This window comes from Pyrgilauda ruficollis, unplaced genomic scaffold (genome assembly GCF_017590135.1).
Source record: "Pyrgilauda ruficollis isolate IOZ18807 unplaced genomic scaffold, ASM1759013v1 scaffold261, whole genome shotgun sequence".
Classification (NCBI taxonomy): domain Eukaryota; kingdom Metazoa; phylum Chordata; class Aves; order Passeriformes; family Passeridae; genus Pyrgilauda; species Pyrgilauda ruficollis.
In genome coordinates, this window is record NW_024523945.1 from 230365 (window position 1) to 248374 (window position 18010).

At 39.2% G+C, this 18010-nt stretch overlaps 1 protein-coding gene across 1 annotated transcript in view; it reads right to left on the bottom strand.

Moving 5' to 3' along the window:
- TNS3 (tensin 3) overlaps positions 1 to 17551 on the bottom strand; it is a 174866-nt gene extending 157315 nt beyond the window's left edge. The window contains exons 1-4 of the mRNA XM_041471326.1: positions 17382 to 17551; positions 17235 to 17282; positions 14106 to 14217; positions 9985 to 10051 (exon numbers count right to left, since the gene is read on the bottom strand). The gene's annotated coding sequence lies outside the window, so the exon portion shown is untranslated. The remainder of the gene's footprint in view (positions 1 to 9984; positions 10052 to 14105; positions 14218 to 17234; positions 17283 to 17381) is intronic.
- Between the last annotated feature and the right edge of the window lie 459 nt (positions 17552 to 18010).

Sequence of the window (18010 nt, forward strand, 5' to 3'; positions counted from 1 at the left end):
GAACCTGATACAAGGTGTTTTTAATTTGATTTTCCATATGCACTTCCTCCTTTATTCTAAAATTTGCTTTAATACCATTCAGTGTCTATCCTTTGGGTTACTATGAGGTAACCTGTATTTTAAATTCAGGGAAAATTTACTTATTCAATCTCCAAGACCAGTAAGCTGCAGAATACGATAGAGGTCTAACTGCAAGATTAACTGGGGCATAACCTCAGACCACTGAAGCTGAAAGCCATGTTTGTATCTCTGTGCTTCCTGACCCAACAGGAAAGATAAAACTACCAAGGTGTAAGGTCAGCAAATTCTCATACTCATTTCTTATTCAAGTGCAACAACTCATGAATGAAAAGCCCTAATGCTCCAATCACTGCTCAGGGAAAAAAAAGTAAGGCTTACTGATACGTCTTCTATTCTATCTTGTACATGTGTCCTCGTATAGGGCAGATTTGGGAGAAAATCCCCAAAAGGGGTTCCCCAGAAAGCAAACCCACACGGCCCCTCCCCTCAGCTGGTTCGGGAAAAATTTAGTCAGAGAGAAGTGGAAAAAAAACTGTTTATTTGAACAGGCAAAGCACTCCCCAGCACAAAAAATTAACAATACCAGATGACGAAACTCATTTGCTGCTCTGAAGAGATGACAATTTCAGAAAGTCTCTCCCGTGAGTGGTCACTCTGTTATCAGTTCCTCCGGCACTGGGAAAGGCTGCTGCCCAGAGTAGGCCCCAGCGGGCTACAAAGTGTGAGCTCTCGGTGCTCCCCAGGTCCCAGTTCCGAGCAGGTTCGAACAGTTCCAAGAAAAGGGAAAGAAAACCAGTCCAGGGAAAATCTTCTCTGCCTCAGCTAGCTAAACTAACTAAAAAGCAAAGGAAGGACCTGTTCTGCCCCATCCATGCCCAGACAACACAGTTCAGCAGAATGTGGAGGAGTAAGTGCAGGCTGATAACAAACTCCATGCTTCTTCTTCTCCCTGCCTTTGCTCTCAGAGCCAGTCTGGAAGGCACAGGATATAATATCCAGCATGAAGAGAACACACGACTGGGGATACAAGCATCATAACATCACCCTAGGACAACATGCTATGTTCATTTATTTTCCCCACATAGAAGCAAGTTCTTTGTTCATAGTGTCTTAGAGGATCAAGTTTCTTTATTCTCAAAATATACTAACATTCACAAATACACTATTAGCATTGATAATGATATATACCACTTAAAAACTCTATCAAACTTAAAGCAAATGGAAGACTTCTCTTAAACCATGAGGAAAAACTTAATTTTCTTGCATGACAGCATAGGGGATAAATGGCTAAATTCATTAACTGATTTCACATACCAAAACTGTCTATTTATTAGAATCCATACTTTACATCAGTATGGTTTATTGGCAGTGGAGATAGGCAGGGAGACTGAGAGGTGGTCAGAATCTTTTAATTGTGGACTACATATGCTTATATACTATTCCAGGAAAGCTAGTAATTTTTTACTACAATGATTGGGTTAATCATCACATCAACAAACGTACACATTTTGCAACACCTCTTCCTTGTAGAAGTCTTGATGGAATCTTCTTTCTTGAAGAAAGATCTTCTATCTTCTTGCTCTGATTGTTCTTGCCAAGGTATCCTGATTATCAAATCTCTTATGCTAATCAGGTCCGAAGTACAATGATTAGCTTTAACTTTGAAAAAGGATTAAAAATTCTCTAAAAATATACATATTACCTGTTTATTCTATAAGCTACTTTGAGATTTCCTCCAAAAATAAAGATAACCACAAAAAAAAAAAAAAAAAAAAAAAAGAAGTACTTAATAAAATGGTGAATCTGTCAGAAAGGCCTGATATTACAGATAAGGTCTCATCTACTTTATAGGTGCTTAGACCTATATTCCTGTGAGGCAAGAAGAAATACAAAACAGATTTAATTCCATGACAACTTCCATTATTTTGCTACTGGTTCATGTAAAACCAAATCGCAAATATCACCAAAACACAAAGCCTCTATTAAAGTTGTTGATGACTAAATGCAAGCATTGATTTTTTTTTTTTTTTTTTAAGTTTCCATGTACAAGCAAATCAGCTTTTCCTGCACTTGCGTAACACAACAGCTCTTACAGTTTTTTCTGGAAACAAATCACTCAAGTCAGATGTAAACTTAACCTTGACAGCAACTTCAAGACTAAGTCTTTCAGAAGCTTCAAGAACAACTGTCCCAAGCTGGCTAGTAGTAAAATGGAGACTAAGCCATATTTAGTCAATTTACTGCACTTCAAAACAGTTCCTAAACAACAGGGAGAAAAAGGGAGTAAGGGTATCAAAATAAAGATGTGTTAACTCTTGCAAGTTACCAATATTGCTGCCAGGGTAAAGAGAGAAGAGTAAGCATAGTAAATCATATTTTTTAGACTTAAGCTCCAAAGGTTTTGTAAAATGAAAGTTCTGCTTCTTACATTCTTGTGTCTAAGAAGTGAAAACCACTAGCAATGTATTTACAAAGTAAGAAACTACTGCTGTAAACAAACTGCAGAATGATTTATGCTTTACCAGGACAAACTTTTCTCTGTCTGGTAAGAGCTCTGCACCTTGACACATTTAAGCATTTAATGGACTTATGTTATGGCAATGTTTCATATATTCCATCACAATGCACACATAGTGAATATGCCTGGTTTATAAAGACAACCATACACTTAACCACAGCTTTTATCAAGTGATTCTCTGTGATAGGTTTTTGTGTGTTTGTTTTTAAACCCCACCATGTATGGAAAGGGTACAAAGAAGATAATTCAGGAATACTCTTGGGGTAGAAACTTGCATATTAATATAGAATCAAAGAGATGTAACCCAGTTTAATACCTTTCTAATCCCTAAGAAAAATTACTTGTTCCAAAAACATACACTGGACAGGCCTGGATATTCATTTTTAACTTCCTGGTGACAAAAAAACTGGGATACCAAATCAAAGGCCTAGATGTCTGAAAGATGCTTTCTTTCCCTCAGCAAAACAGACACATGCTATTAAAGATAGATTTTGACAGTAATAGAAGAGTTCTCGAAAATTCACAACAGAATGTAATCTAAACCAAGCATATAAAAAGATTCATGTAATCAAGACTAAAGTTTTATAGTTCCAGACTCCAGACTTCTCTCTTAATACCAGCACAGATGGGCGTCAGAGGGTAATAGAAATGGTAGAGCCCAGCTATTTTAATATGTAGTCTAGTGATACTGCTACTGACCAACAGCTCACACCTGCAGGAAATGTCAAACACAAAATATCAGGACTGTCATTGGCTCTGAAGAAATTTTTTTTTTTTTTTGTTAAAATAACTTGATTTGGTTCCTAAAAATGCAAATTATGGTCACCACAACAAAATCTCCTTGGGGTAGAGAAGGAGAAGAGGCCATTTTTTGACCAAAATCTCCCAAATGGCTACTGGCTTCAGCAAACCAGTCTGGTTGAAATGGCTTTGTGGATGAAATGTTGCTACAAGTGCAGTCTGCCAGCTATTTTTATTTCAACAAGTGTTTAATAATGTTGTGATCAGATTATGAGAAAAAAAATTTTTCTGCTGACCTGCTCCTACCAACTTTGCAACAACTCATCTCAAGGAAAAAATCAAAAGAAAGCAGCATGAAAATCAGACACACAGAAATTAAGTGCAGCATTAAAAATAAGTTGGTATGCAATTTCGTGTGAGGCAGTTTTGTGCATTTCTTCCCCCAGCCCACTTTGTGTAGAGGGTGGGATAAGTATAGCCTAGCTGGAAATATTAGTCATTAGATGCAAAAATAAACAGTTCTATTTTTAAGAAGTTACCAAAGCCACATGCCAAAGATGTCACTACTCTAACAGCCACATTACAGCAGCATCTGCTGGTGCATTTCCTGTGCTTCAAATATTATCCTTCATTTTCTTTTGTTCTTTTTCTCATATTCAGCCAACCACTGTCTCCTCATCTGAATATTGCTCCCACTACTTCATGACAGTGCCATTGTTTTTGAAGATGAAGACTGTAGTGGTATGAGTTCGCAAATCTGAGTTTCCCAGTCAACACACCAATATATGTAGTGGGTTTAGTGCTGGTTAAACAGCAGTGTACCCACTAGAAATTATTTACTCATTTCTTGCTGTGAAATATGGATTAGGAGGAGGAAAGCAAAACAGGTTCAAAACTTTAAAGAGTATAAAGAAAACTTTATTAACAGAATTAAAGAAAAATTATTAAAAAATCAGAATAAACCTTCAGAACACTTCTCCCCACACACCCTCCTTTCTTTCCCACTAACAACGTAAAGAGACAAAACTTGGAATTTTCAGTCAGTTAACCACCTCTAAAATAATCTTTCTTCAGTCCACTTAGGAGAGGAGTCGCTCTCGCCATGCTATGGAGACTTCTCCACAACAAACAGTTCTCTCAGCAGTCTTGGCTTCCATGTCACAGCCAATCAGCCACCTGGGTAAGGAAAATCTGTTTGCAGAAACAGTGTCAAAGTCCCTCCCATGTCTTGCTGCTTTCATGGGCCACGTCAGCTTACAGTGTACTATTTTAAGGATGAGCTGTTTTAGCATAAAAACAAAAGTTCTATTATTTTATCTCTGGGAACAAGGTTTTTCTTCTTCTATCTCATCTCTCTCTGTTCAAGCTTCTTATTAGATTAGAGCTTTTCAGCATCCACACACTCCAGCATAAGTGCCCTTTCTTCATGGCTGCAAGTGAATGCCACATCCCCCCATGTACTTCACAAATTACAGGGAAAAAAACCAAGTCTGATATATCAAAAATATATATCTTCACCATAGCCTATAAAAGAATTTCAGTCCAAGACTAAGGCATGTCCTCAATCCCCTCCCATCTAGAATTTGATTTGCTTCTTTACTGACATCAGTGTCTCATGTTGTTTTCCCTACATGTCTTCACCTTTTCCTCTTCTTGATTTGGAAACTATTGGTGTTCATAGGTTCATTTTTTCTCAAGCTTTATCAATTGAAACAGTTTTTACAGAGTTTTATAGCACTCAAATGTTGATCTTATCCAGCTCTGCATCAGGGAAATCGCTGTGTCTTTCGCTGCTATTGATGTGGTCTCCGCCGACACCGTGCAAGCCTTGGCAGCTGTTGGCTTTACCTTCACTCAGAGCACCAAAACCAAGAAAAGCTGCTGCTAGCAGTTTTGTCCTGTCCACAGTGTGGCTTGCTGAAAGTGGCTAAACAAACAAAGTGCATTATGAGCCATGCCAAGGCAGCCATGGCTGCATGCCTTTGTCCCAGTCATGCCAATTTCATCTGCACAGTCTTGGCCCTGTGGCCCTTCCCAGTCCAGGGTGGTGGCGGCCACACAGCCACCCCAGATCCGGCTACTCCTGGTCTCAGGGCTACACTCAGCGCCAACCATGGGGCCACTCCTGGTGTTGGTCCCCACTGCATGGTTGCTCCTGGCGCTGATATATCTTCCGGCCAGCATGGCACAGTGGCGCCAGTAGAACCAAGGACTAGCGGGCTTCACTGGGAAGGGGCCCCAGCCGCCCGCTGGGATGGGGCCCAGCAGGCTCCTCGGTGAGGGGCTCAACAGCCCATGCACCACCCCTCACAGGGCAGAAATCTCAGCTGTGCTGTGGGCAAAGCCAACCTGGCCACACAGCGCCAGCCCAGCCCGGCTATGCGGGCTATGTGGGGATGGCCCAGCCCAGCATAGCCCAGTCCTGCTCAACTTGGTCACACAGGGCCAGGTCAGCCAGCTACCTCCTCAAAAGCAAGAAGCCAAGAAAGCTTTCCCTGATGTTGCTAGTTTTTAAATGTGCTTTTCCACAGAGGCGTATTCAATTCTTTTAAGTGGCTTAACTGGATATCAATCTTCAAACCTGGCCAGACGATTGGTTCTTCAAAACTAACCAGCTCATTGGCACCACCAGGCTCCCCACAAGGAACCACCTCCCCCAACTGAAAACCAGACTTCCTTAAACCATGACCAGGCTAACAGACAGTTATGGGAAATTTGTGCAGAACATCAGCATTTTGATGGGAGCAGAGTGGGGGAACAATGCAATGTTGTGAATGAGCCTTCCTACAGATGAAATATTGCACTTGTTGTTGCCAACAACAGCAGTGGAAGATCTTTATAAAGAGAAAAATATTTTGGCCCTACAGCTGCAATAGCATGTCCTTTCTTTTCCTTTACTCCCACCTTCTTCCTGTCCCGTAGGAAAATCTTGACAACAAAAGGTTTACAAAGGCAGAACAGTGGTAACAATGTTTTAACATTTTAAAAAATACTCATACTGTTAATTTCTCTGATCTTTTTAAGGTACACTGCCTGTCGATTAGGAAATTGATAAACCTTACTCCAGTTTAGAAACAAAGGTAATTTTTACACCTCCTTCCTCCAGCTAAAAAAATAACCCCATGTTACAACATTTCATCCACAAAACCTTTTCAACCAGACTGTGGATTACTGTAGACAGCAACCCACACAAAACCCAAAAAATGGCTGGACTGTCTCCAGGTTTTTCTTCTGTCTTCAGCTGCAGACATTCTAAGATCTCAAGAGCTTGCATGTCTGTGATGGATCTTGAAAACATATCCTGCATAAATTATGCTAAGAGCAAGGATCAAAGAAAAATAAGAAGAGATCAGCTTAAAATGGGTGATCTCCAAAGTAAGAAGGCAGATGTTGCTAGATTATGTGGGTAAAATCTTATGGGCCTGGAGGTTCTGATTCACAGTTGTTCTTAAAGCTCAAACAAAAAATGTAAGTGACAAAGACCACCATCAGATGAAAATATAATATGGGCTATGAAAAGGAAATCATCAATATTATATGCTGTGTCCTCTAAGGAAGGCAGGAGCTTCTCTTGAAATGGAAAATGCAAATGCCCTCCCCTCCAAATTATTTTAATTTTGAAATTAGGGGGCTCTCAGGTAAAGATATGGGAGTAGGAATAACAGTTCTTTATCAAGAAAAAAAAAAATGCAGTAATAAAAAACAACACTAACAGAGTCAGAATATGACCTGACACCCTGTTGGTCAGAGTGTTGGTAGCAGTCCAATTAAATGGTGGCTGCAGTCCTCCTGCAGCGACAGATGTGGTTCCATTGAAGCAGTGATCCTGTAGAAGGGTGTAGTTTTCCTCTGAAGGTCCAGTGGTTCTATAGATGGGCCTGGTCTTCCTCTGAAAATCCAGTGGAAAAGGCTGACTGTGGCGTCCCAAATCTCAGATTATATTCAGGCAGGAATGCCTGGCTCCTCCCCCTGGGTGGAGCATCTCACAATGGGATGATGTAATTTTATCAGTCATGTAGTAAGACTCAATGGCCCATTAACAGAAAATACTTTCCAGAGGGAGGACTGGTTGTTGAAGAGCGAAAACAACTGTCCCACCTGGTTTTCAGTGGTGGCCCAATTAACAGAAGATAACTGCCCCACCTCTAACAGATGGCAATAGAATACACACCCCCAGCCACATCTTGCATTTCCAACCTAAGACATATGCTTATATAATCAATACATTATGCTTGTAGCCTGCCTTAGGGTCTTGAAGCTTTCTTCATGTACCAAAACAAACTCTTCAGTATTACAATTTTCTTCACCCACCTCTTCTTTAAATACATTTTATCTTCCTATACATTATTTCTGTCTCCCATTGTAGTTGTTCCTCTGGCCCCACCCCTTGTTTTGAAGCAAATTAGAAGGGTGAAGTAGTTTCTGAAATGCATCAATATTACTTTGAGGTTCCTCTCCTCACATAGCATATGAATTTTGTCACATTCACATAATATACTCTAAAGATACTAGCATTTCATTTCAGATTTTCCCATTAGAGCCAACAATTCTGATTTCCAGTTACCCTTAGAAATTTTATGTTCCCTTCAAGTGGGCTAAGCTTATAAAATTGCAGGAATATCAGATGAAATAGCCAGCAGTCATTGGCTTTGCTGGCAAAAACTGTGGGGTGAGGGATCAAATTTACTTTTTATATAATTATTTATTGGCCATAATAAAGAGAAGTTACAACTTTTTAGAAACTTTAGAAGGACTAAGGTAAAAGTAAGGTTTAAATGTTAACTTTAAATTAAATAATCACAGATCAAATTCTTGTGTCATTAAGTTGGTGCTTCTGAGGTAAACAAATAGGGAACTTAGGTTCCACAGACAATTTTTTGAAACATCATGTAACAGCTGTGAACACTAAACATTCCACAGAGGTCTTTGCCTTGTGTATTTTTTATTTTTAAGTTAGTAGGAACTTACCTCAGAGATTTCTGCCAAAATTCCTCCCCTCTCCCTGACTTCTGACTATGGTACCAATATTCCATCAAAGGATGTCAATTTTACTGTCTCTCTCAGCTACAGAGTGGCTGTGTTCAGCCAGAATGCTTATGTACCAGTTGTGTAATGCCTACTGATTACAGTGGCTTCTTTTGTATCTCTATATGCTCCAGTAAGTCTTTAATCATCATTCCCTTTCATGTCTGTGCTGTTGTTATGCACATAACTTCCACGGTGCGCATAGTTTCCATGTCTCACTAGCTAAGCCCTGAAATATTAATGCCTATCTTGAAGAATTGTGTTAGAGTACATTTTACTAATCCAGTGGAACTTGCTATTTACTGTGTGCAACCTTTATCTAGAGAAGAGGGGCTGACAATCCCGACCTTCTAATGCCACAGATGGGCTGCAGTCCACATTTCTTTTTTCATTCTCCTCCTTTCTAGGACAGTACACTCTGTGTCACTCATATCCAGGTCAACATCCACCCATTTCTGAGGAGTCACTAGAAAGACTTCTGTTTCAATTAACGCAGTCTCACTTGGACATCTTCACAAACAAGACGGACAGTCAAATCAAATTTTACAGCAAGAACCTGGGTCCCAACCTAACTCAGTCTTGCTTGGGCAATTTGCAATCTCTCTTCCTTAGAGTTCACCAGAGCTGTAAGTTATTAATCTGCTATAGGGACAACAACAGACCATGCCATTTGATCCTATAAGCTACATATCCTGCTTTAAATTTGGAGGTAATTAGCAGTTAATTAATTTGGAAAATAGTATGGTTTGTTTTCTGCTGTTTCTTGGTGAGTCTAAACCACACATACAAGAGATTCAAAGCCATCTTAAAACAGTCCCACAGAAGACAATCTGATTTGCTGGATCAGTCCTCAAGAAAACATGTAAGTGTACAAACACCACACAGAGAGCAAACAGTGATATGACGAAAATCCCCTTCAATTTGATGACAATCTTTTCATTCTCTCAAAGACTTCCCATGTTATAACATCGACATGAGTAGATAGGTATGCCGGTTACCAAAATTAATGATCTTATGGTTATCAACCAATGCCCATTGCCATAGTTAACTAGAAGGTGGTTTAGTTATGCTGAAGTTACAGTGTGTATATATATACATATATAAAATAGATTTCATAATACACCCATGTAAACACCTTATAGGATCTTAATTCACAAGGATCACTCAGACTGAATGGAAATCAGACTGACACAAACACTCCTACCTCACTTTGTCATTTAGAGCCAACTGTAATGCCACTAACCCAAGAAGGATACAAATTCTTGCTTTCTAGTTTGTCAATTCAAATTCAATTTCAAGCTTTCTAGTTTGTCTGTCAGGACTCTAACAAGGGACATTCTTTGCACACTATGATGATGCTCATAAGTTATTACTGATCTTAACATTTACTGAAAAACTGAGTATATAAAACCACCTGCAATATAATAATATAAAATTAAATACACATATATTTAGACACAGAGTATGCCCAAACAATGTCATGTCCATATGAGTCTTAATAAAAAAAAATGTATTTTGACTTGCCATAAATTTGACAAGCAATGAATTTGATTAAATACAGAGGGCTTTTTCAATTGAGTAACTCCAACTAACCCGAAAGCAAGATATTAAGTGGATCACTAGCCAACCACAAGCACAATCACAAACAAGTAAGTGAATTTCAAAAGAAAATATCAAACCTCTTAAAGAAGAATTGCTCCAATTATCTTCAAATCTTGATCTATGGTCTGTAAGCATGTGAAGGCACTTGATTAAAAACAGATATTGCAATTTGATGAGAATATAGTTTATATCATTAACCTCCTCAATTAAATAGTCCAGGATTTATTTACTATATGCCAATTAACAAATTAATAAAACACATGTTAACACAATTTAAAGATGGATAATATCTTACAAATAAGACAAGAAGATGAATTGTATTCTTTATTACACTCAGCTTGCACATAATACCATGGTAACCATTTCTCTGCTCACAATAGTTAACAGCACATACCAATATAATTTGACACCTCTAGCTTACACTTTTACAGGGTTTAAAGTAAGAAAGTATCAAAGGAAGAAAGCAAAATTCAAATGTAGTCAAAGCATCAAGGAAAAAGGTTTTAAAAAAAACCAAAACACCTAAGACAGAGGAACTAAACTTCTACAAGAACTCCTATTTGGATCACTCTAATATATATATTTCCAAAACAAACACATTCATAGCTACATTAGATTAACAAAAAGATACTCAATTCATTCAAACAACCATTAACTGCTTTAAGTTCAAAAATTAGCTTATGGAATGCTTTGTACTGCATGTAAAGCCTCAGTAGCAGCTAACCCTAAACTAGGTAACTTAACTGTCAACTGGAGATAAGGGGAGTTTCATCAGAAGACATTTATACAGTGCTTCAACTTTTCACATATATTTCACCCATCACACCAATGTTCTAAGAGCTGTGAAATTACACTTTCTTATTTAAAATTACTCAAATCTCCCAAATCTGGTCTCCGGTTTTTTTAATTGCCAGGAAGTTTAGATATTCAGGAGATTCATAGCTCTCTGTTCTAAAAATTATTTAATCACAACACAACAAAGATAAATAATAACTTTTAAAAGGAAAGGAAAATAAAAGAAATTTTTAACATCTATTTTATAAATATAAAATATAAAGTAAAAATAATAAAATAGAAATCCACTTGTAAAGACAGAAATTACATCCTTATGACCGCTTGTTTACTGTTGGAACCTGTCGCATTCATATTTTCTGAAAACTCCTTTTGCCCAGGATTTTTCTCCTGGGAAGCTAAGAAACCTCAAAGCAAAAGGAACACAATTTTATCTCATTTGCTTCTCCTGTGTTTTGCTCCTTTGGAACGTGTTTGGAGATTGTTTACCAACAGGTGGTTGTTTCATTGGGTTTCTAATGTGAATTGTTTTGACTTATTGGCCAATCAGGGTCAAGCTGTGTCGGGACTCTGGAGAGAGTCACAAGTTTTCATTATTATTATCTTTTTAGCCTTCTGTAAGTATCCTTTCTGTATTCTTTAGTATAGTATAATTTAGTATTCTTTAATATAATATAGTATCATAAAATAATAAATTAGCCTTCTGAGAACATGGAGTCAGATTCATCATTCCTTCCTTCATTGGGGCACCCTGCAAATACAATAGCAACCCTGTTGCACAGGGAATATTTCTCTGCCTGTCCTGAGAAGTCCTGATCCCCAGGAGAATACTGCTTTTCACCTTCATCCATGGAGGAAGCTTCCAAGACCTTGGGATGAATTGAAATCTATGAGTGTGTGATAGTAGTATGGTTTATCACAGGGTGAAAAACTTGAGTTGTGGGTTTTTAGTATGGAGGTAGATAGAAGACAAGATGGAAGATTTTGGGCATTGTCCGATCTTCTTGTTCTTCATCTACTCTATTTTCTGCAGTGTTGGTAGCACAGAGTGATTGGTTAGAAAGAACCACAATACAGATGTTGCATGAACAGACAAATAATTAGTTATTGGTAGAAAGGTAGAAATAAAATATGTTCTAAGAGTCAATTGGAAAAAATAGCTTTAAAAGACCTTGAACCTGTGTGCCCTGTGACTTTTGGTGCCTTCTCTTTGTATGCTAAGTCTGAGATATAGACAGTGTGCTGAAGTTTTGATAAGAAAAAAATAAACAGCAACCTGAAGACCAAAAAAACCAAAAGTCCCATTCATCTCTCAATACTGGCACAGAACATTTTAGGGGTTTCCCAATCAGGGGGATCCTTGGGGGGTTTCTACATTTACAAATAAGGTAAAATAGTGAACATTCAACATTTAGGGTAAGCAGCTTAAAAAAAAAAATCAAAAAGCTCCTGTAACTCTAGTGGCCTTTTGCTAACCATGTAAATGTGCAAGATTATTATGTATTATTTGCTTAGCCATGAATTAAATTATACTGTACTTCAGGGAAAATCAAACCAGAACATTCAAGTTTGAGGTAGTGCTGAAGAGACATGGGGAATTGTGCAGTCCTGGGCTTACTGCAAGATATGCAGGTACTGTCCAAATCAATCCACAGCTTTTTGTCCTTCATAATGAGAATCTGTATCAAAGACAAACATGCTTACCATGCAAAAGAAGAGCCAGGAGCTTCCCCTCCTTCAACTCTCTTTCCTTTTTCCACTGCTTTTGTAAAAAAACTGTAACTGAGAATGCTTTACTGGGACAGAATAAAAGTATAAAGGGACACCATTCAAAGGCATGTTTCATTCAAACATTAATTATTCACAGTAAATTTTTTACGCACCACATTTACAAGACAGGGCTAAAAAACCCCCCCCCCAAAATGAGTACAACATACTACTAAAAACCTACACAACACCCACTCACAGCTTTTTTATCCAAAACTACTTAGATGTAGACACAGATGTATCATAGACATGAATGTACTTGAATGGGGAGCATGTTGGCAGGAAGTGGTATTTAAAAGACACATCAATGTGGCCCTTTAGGACATGGTTTACATAGTGTTATACTTGGACATGATGGGTTAGCACTTAGACACAATGATGTCAGAGGTCTTTACCAGTCTAAATAATTCTATGAATCAAAATTCTGATTCTCTCCTGATACAGTAATTTTTACACTGAAGCTGATCAAGAGGGTCTTTAGGCAGTTCTTTCACTAAAACAGTCTTCCTTCCAAAAAATTTCTGCTAAATTGAAAACAACTAAATCCTAAGAGCTTTGGAATCAACCTCCAGAAGGACAGAATAAATTTTTAAAGAAATACATACATAATTGCCACTACAATGATGATAGCTATAATGCTGAATATATAGCTGTTCTATGGTACAGTCTGTACCATAGCTCAAAAAATGGCCACATTCCTTCCACATCCTCTCACACTCTCAGAGGGATCCTAAGGTGTCTAAAGAATACGGAAGGGTGGAGATGGGAGAAGGAGATCCAACTAGAATCTGAAGTTGGTACAAACACCTCTAAGTGAAAACAGCAACTACTTTTTAGATGAACAGACAGTAACACTCTCATTCTGGGAAGTAAACCATGCATATAGCAAGCAAAGAAACTGCTTGATTAACATAGAACAACAGGAGTCAAACATGAAACAGGTGGAACCAGCGGATCAAAAGCCCTATCCCTGGATAACCTGCAGAAAAGACCTATTAAGCTTTCCCAATATTTAATTTTATCACAGGTGTCCCCATGGAGAAGATGAAAGGATGTCCAATTCTACACAGCAAGGGAGAAGAGTGAGGGAAAACAGCAATAAGGTGCAGGTAGGAATGCCACAGGCAGAAAGTCTCTAGTCTGTGTTATCCAGGAGATCTTTATTATTTCAGTAAGTGATTAGACTGAAGGACTAAGGATCAGAAAGTGCATAATGCAAATAGACAACTGCTTTTGTGATTTTTTTTTTTACAAATTAACATAGATAAATCCTTCATGCCTCAGGGAGCAAGGGTCATACACTTCCTCATTTGTAGACTGAATTCCAGAGCCAAGTGTCATCCACCATGCAAACGTCACTCATATGCCCCTCACAGATCCTCAGCAGGCACTGCCTCATTCTGTCTGAATAGCATAGTAGTAAAAGCACATGATTATACAAGTCCAATTACCTACTACAGAACACTACTCCCTGACAGTAGCAGAGAACCTTACTGCACAAAGGAAGGAAATAAACCAAAGGTAACTTAATCCAAGGGGAATTACCAGAAATATGTATTCCTAGAAACTTTTAACATTAATATAAAACTCATTTTCTTAACAAACCAAAAAGGTAAAGACCACATCATGTATTACTCACCTCTGCAGGAAATTCCTTGGCTATCGATGATTTGTTTGCAGAATCCACATATACTGGATTACTTAAAAGACTTATTTTTGAAGGTGTGAGACCTTGAAGCTGTTTCTTGAGGCTGGAAGCAAGGAGAATAAAAAAAGTGAGAATCACTCAGCTTTTGAGACATAATTTTAAGGGAAATATAAACAATTTGTAATAAAAATAGCAGTGGTGTTATATATAACAGTGTATATATATAAAATATTTTAATAGTATACTTCTGTATATAATGCAATTTAACAGTAATGTTATATTTAGCAGTATAATAGTAGTAACGTGAAAGTGCTCTCACTCGCTCTCTCATCCTTGCTCTTCCACTCTCAAGTGTGGGAGACAACAGAATGTGAGGAACCTCTTCCATATAAGGACATGGCCACTGCAATTAATTTTTTATCATAATTTCACAATTCCCTCTATAACTTATCTTTTAAGTGGAAATACAGAATAATGTTTATGATATGACCCAACACAGGATCACCATATGGCCATCTGATGTAAGGTCTTACCTACATAAAAACTAGCATTGGTTCAGTTTAAACTGGTTAAAAATATCGTAACTACTGCCCTATCACCCATTAGCCAATTTAACAAAGGCCTTAAAATCCCTTTGTTTCTTTCCTGCGTAAGAAACATACACAAGTTTAAAGAAGCATTATTTCCACAGTAGCTGAAATATCATATTGAAATATAATGCAATTATTACATTTCTAACTGGGGACAGAATTCAAGAAGTTGATACCCTATTTGCAACGTGTATTTTATGGCTTCTGTGACTTAAGAAACATTTAGGTAGAAAAACAGAAGGCTACCAAAAGCTGTAATCTTTTCTACGAGGTGCAGAACAACATTCATGTTCATTGGCAGACTTTTAGGAAAATCAGTCACCTATTCAGAAATAAATATACATTTCACCAGACCATGAAAACCTCCAAGCACTCTTCACATTTCTTCATTTTCATTTCATATTTCACCTTACTGTCCTTAAAATACTGCAAACAAGCCTGCATTCAACACTAACAGCTATGCTGAGTTTTAGCACCACAAGTGTCTAGAAGCAAAAAGCATTCCCATGGCTGGATCATTGTAGCACCAGACTTCCACCTGCACACTGGTTGACAGAGCTTCCCAGCATGATGCAATGCATACATGGTAAAAAGGTATCACAAGATTTCTTTGTGGCTTTAAGCAACCTACCATGGCTCTAGGTGAAAGGTTTATTGACTCCAAAAATAACTACAACACAACTATATGACAGGCACAAGAACAGTAAGAAAAATTAATAACACTTTTCACATACAGCCTCCACATGGGTCTATCCAAAACTCCACAAAAGCCCTGAGGAACACAGATTGCAACAATTGACCACACTGAGCAGTGGGGGGGCTCAGAGGCTATCCCTACTGGGGGTTCACAGTCAGTTTGATCTTAAGAATAGCTTCAGGAAATATTTTTGGTCTTACCCACAGTGTACAATCAAGATAACTCACACCTATAAACAATAAATTAGAGACTACAGGAATAAACTTTCAGGAAAATCTTTCCCATAATAAGGTATATTAATCAGTAGAACTTAGTAAGAGAAATAATCTACTAGTCCACATCCTTGGAAATCTAAAAGAGAGGATGAAACATTTGAGAAATAAAACTGAATTGTATACTTAATAATGTATTGGGTTTGCATGGCCAGGCTTTGGTGGGCAGGGTGACTACAGCAGTGGCTCCTATGAGAAACTGATAGACGTTTCCTCCATTTCTAGCACAGTCAATGCCAGCCAGACTGCTGGTCAAGGCTGGGCCAATCAGAAATGGTAGTAATGCCTCTATGATAACATTTTTAAGAAGAAAACAGTTATTGTGCAGATATAATTTTGGCCAGAGAAGAGCAGGGTGAGAATACATAAGAGGAACCACTCCGCAAACACCAATGTCAGTAGAGACGGAGGGGGCAGAGGTGCCCAAGCATGGGAACTGAGCTTCCTCTGTAGTCTGTGGTAAAGACCATGGTGAAGCAGCTGTCCCTCTGCAGCCCATGAAGGATCACAGGGATGCAGAAATCCACCTGCAGCCCATGGAGGAGACCCACACTGGAGCAGATAGATGCCTGCGAGGAGGCTGTAAACCTATGGGAGGCCCGTGCTAGAACAGGTTTCTGGCAGGGACTTGCAGACCCTTGCAGAGGAGGGAGCAGGTTTCCTAATAAGACTTGTGACCCCATGGAGGACACACACTGGGGAAGGCTGTTCTCAAAGAACCCATGGAACAGTTTATGCAGAACTGCAGCCTGTGAGATGGATTCGCATCGGTGGAGTTTGTGACGCATTGCCTTCCATGGGAGGGACCTCATGCTGGAGGCAGGGGAAAGACTGCTCTCCCTGAGCAGCAGGAGAAACAACTTGTCATCAATTGATGTTCATCCCCATTCCTCATCTCCCTGCACCGCTGGCAGGGAGAAGGTAGAGCTGGGAAAAACGTAGGGGTGGGGAAAGGTATTTTTAAGATCTAACTTCATTTTTCATTTGCCTGCTCTCATTTTGTTAACAACAAATTAAATTAATATCTCTCATGTGAGCCTAGTTTGCCCACGATGGCATTTGGTGAGTCACCTTGTTGTGGTGTGGTTTTGGATTTTTAACTGTTTAAACTGTAATATGTTAGATTTTTCTATATTATGAAATGTTTTTTTTCCACACCCCCCTGTTCAGTTTCAAAAATAGTTCTTTCCAGAGTTGTTTACCCCATATTTTCCCACCCTTCCTTATGTCAACCCTCATGCCAATCCCTTTTACCCCTCCCATACTTGTAAATCCTCCCTTTTCAATCCTCTAGACCCATCCCCTGCAGCTTGTCAATTAGGGTTTGCTTTGCTGTACCCCTTTTACCAAAAAGTTCTGTGTCAGTTATGCTGTTTCCTCTCACTCATTTGTCCATTATGTATTCACCCCTGCTTCCTTCTGCCTCATTGGTGTTATGTTAATATCAGCCCACCCTATGCTCCTCCTTGTTAATCTCTAATTGGTTGTAGGCAGTCTCCTCCCGGGAGACTGCCCCCCTTTATAAGCCGTTGTCATCCCCATTCTCTCAGCTCTCTCTTACCTGTGCTCCCTCCAAGATTGTTTTGTTGTATCATCCTGCCACTTCTCCCTGGGGGAAAGAATAAACGTCTTGGAACTTTGCCACAAGAGAGTTCCTCTCTCCCTTTGTGTCACTCAGCATCGACGAGGAACCTCTCCAGGTGCCCACCTTCGGCCAGGCCAGGTAGAAGGCGAGATTCCAGCAGAAAGGCCGAACCACTACCCTCGGCCCCAGCTAAAGGAGGTCGAGGCGGGGAGTGGCCACTTGGTGGTGCCGCTTGGAGGAAAAGAGCTGGGCAGCTAGCCGGTTATGAGGCTCGCCCTTTCTCCCGGGATCCAGGCCACGGCATCATCACCTGGCTCTGTCCTTAACTCACGAGCCCTTTCCTGTCCAGTTGCAGAGAAAAGTGAGAGAGAAACTTCAGTGGGTGCTGTCAACCAGTCAGGGTCAACCCACTATAGTCTTTTTGGTGCCAAAACCCAGGAAGGGGTCTGCTGTGGTTTAAACCCAGACGGAAATTAAGTGCCACACAGCTGCTCAGTCAGTTCCCCTCTTTATTCCCCCTCCACCCCACACGGAATGGGGAGAAGAACTCATGTGAAACTTTTATGTTGAGATAAGAACAATTTATTAATAATTACTATTGTACTTAATTTTCAATGGTAAATAATAATGATAATAAAAAGGAAATAGTAAGCGATGCAGAATGCAATTGCTCACTACCCGCTGACTGATGCCAGACCACTCCTCCTGAATGCAGACTGGCCACCCTTTCAGTAATTCGTCCCACTTTATAC